Below are 10003 nucleotides of genomic sequence, written 5' to 3' on the forward strand. Positions count from 1 at the left end.
GTTGTAGTGTTGGATTTGGATCGGAAGTCTTGAATCGCTTGTCTTGGGTAAGGTGATGGCATTGGCGATGTGCAAAGATGATCACTTGGCTTTGGGCATGCCAAGATCTGAAGAACTTAAGCTATAGAAGCTGTTGGAGTTTGATGTGTGTGTGATCTCCATGCCTCGTTCCATCAGCAGAAAGTGACTGGCAATCTTTGCCAGCAGAGATTGAAGAATTAGCTCTCTTGAGTCAGTCCTTCTAGCCAAGGGTCTCAAATGGTCCTTAGACTCTGTAACTCACATATCGGTACAATGTAGTCTTATTTTGTGGTATTCCCATCTAACTGATTACCTGTATTTAACTTGAGGAGACTATTGCCTTTAAATTCATGTTTCCTTCTCACCTTCTTGACGAAAGAACTTAATTTTGTCCTTCGCTGAAATGACCATGTTCAGCTTATTTCTGCCATAGGTAGAAGGCCGTTTTAGTGTCACTCCTGGAGGCATACCCACTGCGTGAATTTCTGAAAGGTGCTTGTAGGATATCTTTTTTTTCCCCCGTTGCTTCCTCTACATAAAACACACAGGTAGTTGGGGTGCAGCCCCATATCTCAAAGGAAGGTCGGCGAAGGGCACAGCTCAAGGACAAACAGTCTGAAGTCGAACAAGGGATCTTGCAGCGTCGGTGGGAGTCCCAGGTGGACGGGAGGTGCAGAAATTAAATTATAGACAAGAATAATATTATTGTGTGCCAATATCTACAGTTTATTGACTGGTTGATGAAATGCATGTAGTTATTTGTTAGTTTTGGTGGCCTGATGGTAGTTGAGAAACAGTCGTTTCCTCAACCGGTTCCTCCACTCACCCGACATCTCTCTCTTTTGGCAAATGCATCGCTGGACCGTTTTTTTTTTAGATGTTTCTGTCACTGGGGTAGTTGAGAACGATGGTGACTTCAACGATGGCACAGCATCCTTCCGCACATGATATCTACAATCTAGCCCCAAAGACACTTTCACTGTAGACTGCGGGTATTGGCAGTCGGCAGTGAAATGCTCGCCACAGACGAGTCTTGCGTCGTCTCAACAAACTTGATCCACTGCCGACGAACGACCTCATTCTTTGGAAGTTCTAAAAATCTCAATTCTGAATCTTTTGCAGAATTTCTCATTAAACCTCCGATCACACAGGATTTGGACATTTTCCTAAAATCACGGAGAAAGGAGCAAAAACTTCATTGGTCTTCAAATAAAGTTCAACTCAGCCTGTATTTTTTCTTTGTTTGCTTCGATCTGACTGGAAAAGTTGGAACCTGGACTCGGACCAGATCACCTTGCTCCAGTCATCTGAGTCCAGGCTGCCTGCTCTCTGGCCCAAGCTATCCGGTGGGCCTTGTGGTCTGCAGTAAGGCGGGGCTTGTGCCTAGCTACTCTGCCATTTAGGCCATCAGCTGCCTATCCGCGGGAAACAGTCGAGCGATGGATACCAACGCCGGTCACGTCAGCATGATCGATGGCCAACTCAGGGGCAGTCAGGACTTGGTTGCAGCGGGAATTCCGCACACGGTGTGGTCATCTCTTCTGTTGTCTTTCTTGGACGACCAGATCTTGATGCATTCTACATAGAATCATTCTCTTCCAATTTCTTCAAAATATACCTCACGGAACCCTCCCAGATCTCGAGCCTCCGGGCAACTCACGATTGGGAATTCCCTCCCCATGCAGGGCATGGATCATCCCTTTTTGGTGATTGTTGAGCTGAGATTTGTGCGGCATTGTGAAACGTTCGGTCGCACTCACATGCAAATTAACTATCTTTTAATATGTCCAGGGGATTCTATGTCCAATATTTATTAATGGATGAACAAAGTAAACATAGAAAAGTGGCAGGAGCGGTATCCTACTCCTGCCAGTTTTCTTTGTTCACTTTTAAATATTCTGACGAACTTCACAGTTGAGATTGTTCCAACCTTCCCATGGGACTCTAGCACAGACACACCCCAACCAACTGCAGGAGATTCTTGTGTGCCTCCAGCTTGTATATTTGCCTTGCTTCATGTACATGTAGGACGCTCTCACACAGTTTTGGCACAGGTAGTTTGTCAGGATTTTATCAATTGCTTGATGAACACCAGCATTCCTTTGAAAGTCGTTTTGAGACATTCACTGTTGGCTCCGGAACCTACAACTTCTTCGGTCGGAAACAAGTCCCTTGTTATCATCATTGAATGGGGAAGTTGCTTAGTCATATGATGCTAAGCATCCCAGGCTGCCAGCCGCTTTTCTGAAGCTTTTGGAAAGCCATAGTTTTGAGTACATTTACAATTTGTACTGCATGAACCATACCTTTTACGGCATTGAGCTTGTTTGGGCTGAGGGGTGTTTTCACTTCCTGGCTTTCTTTGAATCGAGAACAAATTTTGCCCTAGACTAAGCAGTCTTTTAGCTCTTCTGTGTCCCACGTGGCCTCTGCCAACTTGTCCAGGTATAAATCAACATTGCTTATATTTACACATGCGAAATGATACCAAAGATCACAATTATTGCACTGGATCCACTGCAAAGTTTTCGTCTTTGGTTGACAGCAAGTGGAACAGGCATATCTCTTATCTTCCGCAGTGACTTGTGTATTATGCAATCCTTGATGTACCTCCTGTACATTGGTACGTGCTGCTGCCGCATGATCATTGGTGGCATCTTGGCAAGAATTGCTTCTGCATACTGAACAAAAACTACAGACTCCTTTATGTCATCTGACAGACTATCCCATAGTGTGAGTGCATGACCACTTAATTTGGCGAGGAGGAGGGTGGCTAGGTCAGGTTGAGTTTCGTGGGGATTAGCATTAATGGCTACCTCGAGCCAGTGACACCAAAGAGTGAAATCTTCGGTGCCGTTTCCAGAGAATGGGGCAGGGAGTTCGGTCTTAAAATACCGTAATGGGGAGTGTTCTACTACTCGTGGGACAGGGAGACATGGCTAGGGCAGTTGGTGCAGTGTAAGAAAAAACAATGCAAAGATAAATAAACATAAAAGTAATGAACCTAAAAAAGGAACTAATAAGGCTACTATCATAAACAATGGCAATGATAATTGGCTAACTACATGTAGGAGCAATGTGCACAATTTACAAAATATGATGAAATACGAGTGAAGAAGGAAAACACAGTTAATTAAAATCGTCTAAAAATGTTGTGCGAGAACAAAATAACTTGCAAGAAGACGCCAGTTGGGCACTGTCAGCATGGTTCCATCGGCGATGCACTGTCCACAGGGACGATTGTGTTCTTCTCCAGAAGACAATCATCTCGGGAGGGCAAAAGATGCTTGCCCACAACGTATCACACTTATGTAACTCCGTTGAAATCCTTTCCTTCAGTGCTGTCTCCTTCTGTGCCCTCTTCTCTTTCTGCTCATTTTTCTCCTTCATTTTCTCTGCTCTGGTGGCTTTTGTCCACCTACATTGTACATCTATCTGTACAGACTGGCACAAATTTCACCTCTGTCATTCTGTAGTCTTCAATCAAGGCTCTGTCAAGACTTCTTACTCCCATCATCATCTCCCTCAAGTGGCTCACACTCAGCAGCACACTTCCCATCATCTTCTTTGTGTCCCCCCCCCTCCCCCTGCATACAACGATTTCTCTCCGTCCTTATCCAGCCACATATTGCCTCAGGAGGGCAAAAGATGCCAAGTGGAAGGGTAGGTATGTTTTTATTGACTCTGAGCCAGTCCGGAGTCTCGCCGCGCATGAGGGTTTGTTCTAGCTTTGTTGCCTGTTTCCGAACCTGATTTCTCAGGCTGGCCAGCGGATTACTTCTATTTTGGCACAGTGTACCACCCTAAGTGCGTCTGGAGTGAGCCTGATGTGCCCGTCTGGATTTTGGCATCAATCAGGCTCAAACCCGCTGTTTTGACTGATGCTAGTTGGTCCTTCAGCGAGATAAGCTTCGAACAGTATTCGTTCAGAATCAGGTTACCCAATTCCACCGTGCATTCTGCCAGTTTTCTTTTCCACGAGACAATCATTTTGGGAGGGCAAGAAATGCCAAGTGAAAGGGTAGGTATGCTCTCTCTCTCTTGCAAGAAACTCTTTCCCTTTGGATCTCTGCATGAAAATCAAACAGCATGCAAATAACTTAATCATATAAGGCAGAATCATATTTGAAAAATAAACAGACAAATACAAACATACACGTAAGCTAATTAACTGACCTTGAACATGACCTGAGGGTTTCACTTCCTTTTTGGGTTTGTCCTGTTGTTTATTCTCTATTAAAAACATCAAATGAAGCAGGAATGAGTGAATATTTTGTTTTGGCTTCTGCAGGTCGATCAGCACATACTCATTTAGTGACGTAGTGACCTGTACCTCTTCGTTGGTCTCCCACCACTGAACATATTCAACAGACCACTTTTTGACTGTTCATCCTTGAACACCTTTTTCCTATACCTCGTCTGCACTCTCAACAAATCACCCTGTTCTCTTTCATTCTTTCCATGCAGTCTTTCATCCATCTGTCTCACACTCACCCACAACGTATCACACTTATGTAACTCCATTGAAATTCTTTCCTTCAGTGCTGTCTCCTTCTGTTCCCTCTTCTCTTTCTGCTCATTTTTCTCCTTCATTTTCTCTGCTCTGGTAGCTTTTGTCCACCTACATTGTACATCTATACGTACAGACTGGCACAAATTGCACTTCTGTCATTCTGTAGTCTTCAATCAAGGGCTCTGCCAGGACTTCTTACTCCCATCGTCATCTCCCTGAAGTGGCTCAGACTCAACAGCACACTTCCCATCATCTTCTTTGCCCCCCCCCCCCCTCCCCCTGCATACCACGATTTCTCTCCGTCCTTATCCAGCTACATGTTGCCTCAGGAGGGCAAAAGATGCCAAGTGGAAGGGTAGGTATGTTTTTATTGACTCTGAGCCAGTCCGGAGTCTCGCCGCGCGTAAGGGTTTGTTCTAGCTTTGTAGCCTGTTTCCGAACCCGATTTCTCAGGCCAGCCAGCGGATTACTTCTATTTTGGCACGGTGTACCACCCTAAGTGCATCTGGAGTGAGCCTGATGTGGCCGTCTGGATGTTGGCATCAATCAGGCTCAAACCCGCTGTTTTGACTATGCTAGTTGGTTCTTCAGCGAGATAAGCTTCGAACGGTATTCATTCAGAATCAGGTTACCCAATTCCACTGTGCATTTTGCCAGTTTTCTTTTCCACGAGACAATCATTTTGGGAGGGCAAGAGATGCCAAGTGAAAGGGGAGGTATGTTTTTATTGACTCTGAGCCAGTCTGGAGCCTAAAGCCCCCCCCCCCCAAAAAAAGCTTCCTGACGACAACTATTGGTGATGCCTGTTCCTGAATGTGTCTCCGAACCTCCTGATGCTGAGAGGAGGGAAGTGACCGATAGCTTTGTTTGATAGGAAGGGCATCCTCAGGGTCTATGGTGTGCTTTACTGTGTCAAAGTAACCCACATCCCTGTCATGTCTGGAAAACACACCATTGTACTTCTCTGCAGGAGGGTAGACTAGAACTATTAAACTGGGCAGTTGCTTGTACTGGTACATTAGAGCCTGCACTAGCACAGATTCAGTCTTCTGTGTACTCATGCCAGACTTTGTTTTTTTCTGATGCCTCTTCCTCAGTGGATAAAATCATTTTGCCCCTAGTGCTGCGTGACATATATGGGAAGCCATATTTACCATAACATTTTCTGCGCAGACCGCGATCCCCCGTATGGCATTTGAAGCCTTAACTGCCATGGTTTTCATTCTATCAATTAGTTTTTAAGAATGCAATGGCCTTAGCCTGTGTCCTTTGACTTGCATCATCAGCAAAACGATCTTGCAGTTGTTTACTTAGTGTGGCACTGTTGCAGAGGAACATTATTTGAACTGAAATTTGCGCGACTGATGGCAGAGCATAGTGATCTGTTCAAAGGCGACAGATCGAGTTGTTTTACAGTTTCAAAACCAGTTCTAGTCTTCATTTGTGTGTTCAAGCCTGCTGCCAGACATCCATCTGCATCAACGGTGACACTGTTGACTAGTAGGGGCTCTTTGCATTGCAAAAGGTTTTCAACACATTGAGGGCACTTTGTCCTTTCTCCTTTGGCTTGCCTAATTTCTCTGCTTTTGCACAGTTTATTTCTGTGATTTTCTCACACCCTGTTCTTGAGAGTCAGAGAGTTTTCTCTGTAAGTAGCAATTGTTGATGAATTGGCTGCTTAAAGATCTTGACCATGACGATAGTGAGCATGCTCACGAGTGGAACATGGTATGTCGCTTACCTCAGCTCCTGTGTCAATGAGAAATTGTTGTGTTCTCTCTATCTTAAGAATATGAACATGTACAAGGTATTCCCATCTTGCTGTGAATCAATTCTTGTTGGTATTTTTTTTCTTCAAAAATTAAGGCTTGATGGACCGCCATTCCCGCTCAACAGTACTCTGTTTCAAAGCATTGGGGTAAACTATACGTGGAAGGAGTTCTGAGAAGAAAATCACTGCATGTGGGAACATCTTGCGTGTGGCAACAAGGCATTGACGGGCCATAAAAGTCAGCAACTGTTTGTGAGCAAGGCTGAGGTCATTGGACCCAACATGCAGCATGATGATGTCCGGCATCTGTGTGGCGTTGTGCTATACTTGAGTTATGAGTTCATCGAATCGGTGAAGCCGCACTCCCCGCCGACCCTTCCACTGGATGTGGGCCAGCCTTTGCATCTCCCCCCAGGGTGAAACGTCCGCCACATGAGATGATCAGGTCACAAACGAATCCCCAACAACCAAGACTGTTGGTTTTACTGGGGAATCTCTTGCAAGTTAGACTGGCCACCTGGTCCTCTCAGTTTTTTAATGGGCTACTGAAGGACAGTGGCAGTCTAGCACTTGCTTCTTTACAAATGTTGCCAATTCTTGTCCTTAGAGAGCCAACATTCATACATGTACCGGTGGAATAAAGCAGAACTCTCCAATCGCAAGATTTAAGTAATTCTCCTTGTACATCGTCTAACTCTGTTTTTGCCTGCGCTCGTGTTAAAATAAACATTTCTTTGGCATGGATTTCTCCACACATTTTATCAAGATCATGCCCTTATAGGACGTCCCTTTCTAGTCCCTCTAGAGCTGCGACCACAACTTGTCCTGAAACTACTGCACAATGCAGTTTAACCAATGTCAAGGGTACAGTCACCTGTCCCCCTACTCCATGGAGAGTGACATGCCTACCTGGCAGATAACACTCAGGAGGAACAATTTTGCTTTGACTGCGGTTTGTGTGCAAGCCGAGTCTCTCAAGATGCGGACTTGTTTACCTTCTACTGTCCCTGCAATCATACACTTGTTCTAACAGTGTTTCCGCAGGGTCAATTTGCACTGCGTTTAACCCTTGTTCTACGTTTACTTCACACCTTTTAACTGACTTGGGATTTGGACCCTTGTTGTGTGATTTACTTTGACCAGACATATCATTGTCTGCCTTAGGCACTGCCTCGGCACGTGCCTGACTACTACTGTTACTTTTACTTTTGCTGCCCTTGCTGACTTGTAACCTTAAAGGGCAAAATGGACTAATATGTCCATACTCATGACAGTGATAACACTGCCTTTCACTGACCGGTATGTATGGTTTGGACCTACCAGGATCATTACTGTCCTGCAGCTTATTCTTAGTGCCTATACAGGCACACTACTACTAGTAATAGCACCCTGTCCCAGGCTCCTGTTTGTAACTAACTTTGCCACCGAATGGTGTTCAGAGTGGCTGATACTCTCACTACCTAAGAAAAATTAGGTTTATTGCTAGGTATTTCTAGATTTTCAGTTCCCTTTCTGCAAATCTACTTTATACCAGTAGTCGGACCCCCCTCTATTTGCCACATATGCATCTGCCATATCTGCAAATTCCTTACAAGTATGAGGATTCCGCCTTAAGATGTATTTTGAGGTAATACGGCAATTTATTCATTGCCTGTTCCACGATCATGAGACCAAAAATTTCTGATGGGTCTCAACATTCCCATCCAGACTGTCTTTCAGTCTCTGCAGATTTCTGTAGCCATGCAAAGGATGGTTTCTGCGCATGCAAGCCTCTTGCGCAAGCTCACATTTACAAAATGATGTCTTACAATGACAAGCTGTAAACTGTATTGGTCTATGTGGTGATTGAGCCTTCAGTCTTATCAATTGTTACAAGATGCTATCTTTCAGGTAGAACCCATTTCAGAAGTTAGTCTGTTGTTGCATGCTCTCAATACCACGGTCCAGTAGCTGACTGATCTTGTTTTGGAGGAAGATATTCATTCTTCTGACCTTTTGCTAAAAAAACCACTACTACATGTACTTCTCACTTTGTTTCTGGCTTTCATTCTGCATAGTGCAGACTGGATACGAAAAAGCCTCATGGCACATCTTTCTTACCATGGTGCTAATGCAAAAGTCGAACACGGCCTGCAGACAGCTGACTGGTGATGATATCTTGATGAATGTGTTCTTTTTGCTTCATAAATGAGCGGCGGTACTACATGTACCTTATAATAGTTAACCTGCAAAATAAGAGGTTTTTAGCCTTTGGGTTGCTTGCTGTGGCAATTGAGCCATCATTATTTTCTAGGTATACTTTAACAAGAGGAACTTGTGCTTCACTTTTCTTTATAAACTCTTGCTATCTAAATATTTCATATGAATTTAATCACTTATTGGTTTAGCTCTGTATTTTAAGTTGTGTCAATATGCAAATTGCAACCTCTTTTTTCGTTGATTTTTTTTTGCTGCACATAAAAAAGTTGAAAAGTGTGCAGTGCATACTGCTTGGTATTGCAGGTTTGCATACGTCTTAAAAGCCATGTAAACCCGTTTCAGAACAGTGTTCCAAAGTTGCACCAAACTAATTTATTTCGAATCTTCCAATTAAATTCCAACCCCGGTTCGCGTACAAGTTGAAAAGGTTAAAGATGCAGACCCTGAACTCTTCAAAAAATTGCCTTTTTTTTCGCCCCATGAATGTTCAAGTTGTATGTTTGTTTTCACGAAAACCCATTTTATTACCCGTGTTTGATGGGCCCTGGTTCTGCCTTAATTTTGTAAAAAGACATGTATGCAGTGTAGTACTCTTTCATATTTCACTATTGTAATATTATTTATTTTGTTATCCTAACTGGCACGAGGGAGTTTACATAAAAATTTACATAAAAGTTTTTAACTGAAAGGTTTATATTGTGATTTGTCTTGCCTTAAAATTGTTTGTATGATTAAAAGCAATGAAATGTAATGCAATTGATTTGATATTTAGATTAATTACACCATTCGGTATCTATATAGGACAACACCAGTAAAATTTAATACCAGATGGTCCTATATAGATACCAATGGTGTGAATTTAACACTGCAGTTTTTGCAGTGTACTTGGCTCTTGGTTTTTTGGCACATTGTTGTATCTTGTCGGCATTTTATGCAATGTGTATACTTCTAGATCCCTTTAAAAACTTGTGAACAGCGATGAGGAAGTTATGAGGGGAGAATATATTTTCTTATATAAGAACTTATAAGGAATTGTTTGGGAAATGAATATCCAAACATTGGATATTATGTTTGGGACAAATTGATGAGTTGTAATTTAGTTGAACAAAGTGAGTTTCTTTAACTTTGGTTTTATCACAAATCATGAACATGTACATGAAGTAGTTAGAAAAAAGTCTTATTTCCAGCTGTTTAAACAGCATTATGGAAGTGGTAAATTTAAACTGTTTCAACTTGTTCATTTTTCTCCCATCCTTTGTATCAAAACTCCTAAGCCACGCTCTGCCCCTATGGACTTGCTTGGGGAAAAAATTGATGTTAAAAAAATATGTTAACAATATTTTTATACCTATATGTATGTACAAAACAAATCCCTGTGCATTTTTTTCGTAGAAAATATTCTTCAATATCAATTGAAATAAAAGTTTATTGAGTAATTGAGAATAATAGCAGTACGCGTATATCGGGGCACCATGTACCATGATAGTTGCTATTGGGCA

Source organism: Patiria miniata, unplaced genomic scaffold (genome assembly GCF_015706575.1).
Source record: "Patiria miniata isolate m_02_andy unplaced genomic scaffold, ASM1570657v1 HiC_scaffold_8, whole genome shotgun sequence".
NCBI classification, from domain to species: Eukaryota; Metazoa; Echinodermata; class Asteroidea; order Valvatida; family Asterinidae; genus Patiria; species Patiria miniata.